Source organism: Limulus polyphemus, unplaced genomic scaffold, assembly GCF_000517525.1.
Source record: "Limulus polyphemus unplaced genomic scaffold, Limulus_polyphemus-2.1.2 Scaffold826, whole genome shotgun sequence".
In the NCBI taxonomy this organism is placed as follows: Eukaryota; Metazoa; Arthropoda; class Merostomata; order Xiphosura; family Limulidae; genus Limulus; species Limulus polyphemus.
The window spans coordinates 272929-274066 of NW_013666436.1; positions in this window are offsets into that span (position 1 = coordinate 272929).

The following is a 1138-nucleotide window of genomic DNA, read 5'->3' on the forward strand; positions in this document are numbered from 1 at the left end:
CGGTAGTCTTGTATATATAAGACGGTCACAAAGTGACGCAACAATGTGTAATTGAACTGCGACAGAGTAATGTTGAATGGAGCATGAGATGTTCGTTGTGAATTATAGCGTTTGTTATAGCGCGACTGTTGAAATTAAGTGTATCGCAAAGTTGTATTCAGAAAGAATAAAGCAGTTTTATGTAAGAAAGGACTTGTATCGGCAAAGTTTCTTCGGAAAGAATTTTTACGGAAAATTAACTAACGAACGGAGGCGTAACAAATTGGTGTCAGAGAGTGGGACAAAAAAATGGAAACGAGAAGCGGTAAATCAAACTACAGCTTAGCAGATTTGATGGCAGCAATACAAGAGCAGCAATACAAGAGCAGCAAAAGAAACAAGAAGAGAGATTACAGCAGTTGTTGAAGGAAAATGAAAAGAAACAAGAAGAGAGATTACAGCAGTTGTTGGAGGAAAAAGAAAAGAAACAAGAAGAGAAATTACAGCAGTTGTTGGAGGAAAAAGAAAAGAAACAAGAAGTATGAGAAAAGAAACAAGAGAAATTACAGCAGTGGCAACTAGAACAAGAAAGGAAACAGGAAGAAAGTCAGCAGCAACTACAGGAAAGTCAACAACAGTGGCAAGAAGTACAAATGGAAAACATTAGTAAATTTAAAAGCGAATTAGATACATTAAAGGACGATTTATTGTCTGTTACACAAGGAGGATACATTAACCATCGACTTAATCAGCCCCAGACAATGACAAGCCCCTTCCAGACCCTGCAGCTAAACCCTAATGCAGACATCTTCAGTCCTGTTAGAAGCCACATCCCAGATATGAATGTCAGCAATACAGGTGATCCAGTATGAAGGAAGCCACAGGAATTCAATGGGAAGGCACTGGGGGAAGCATATAGAGTACAATTTGAGCTACTGGCAGAAATGAATGGGTGGACAGAGGAGCAGAAAGCAGAATTTCCTGGCAATGAGCTTGAAGGGACAACCACTGGAAATACTTGGACAGTTGTCAGCAGACGACAGACACAACTATAAAGCACTGGTAGCGGCTCTAGAACTCAGGTACGGAACCCAAAATCAGTCAGAAGTCTACAGGGCTAGGTTTAGGACGACAGTCCGTGCTAAAGGGGAGAGCCTGC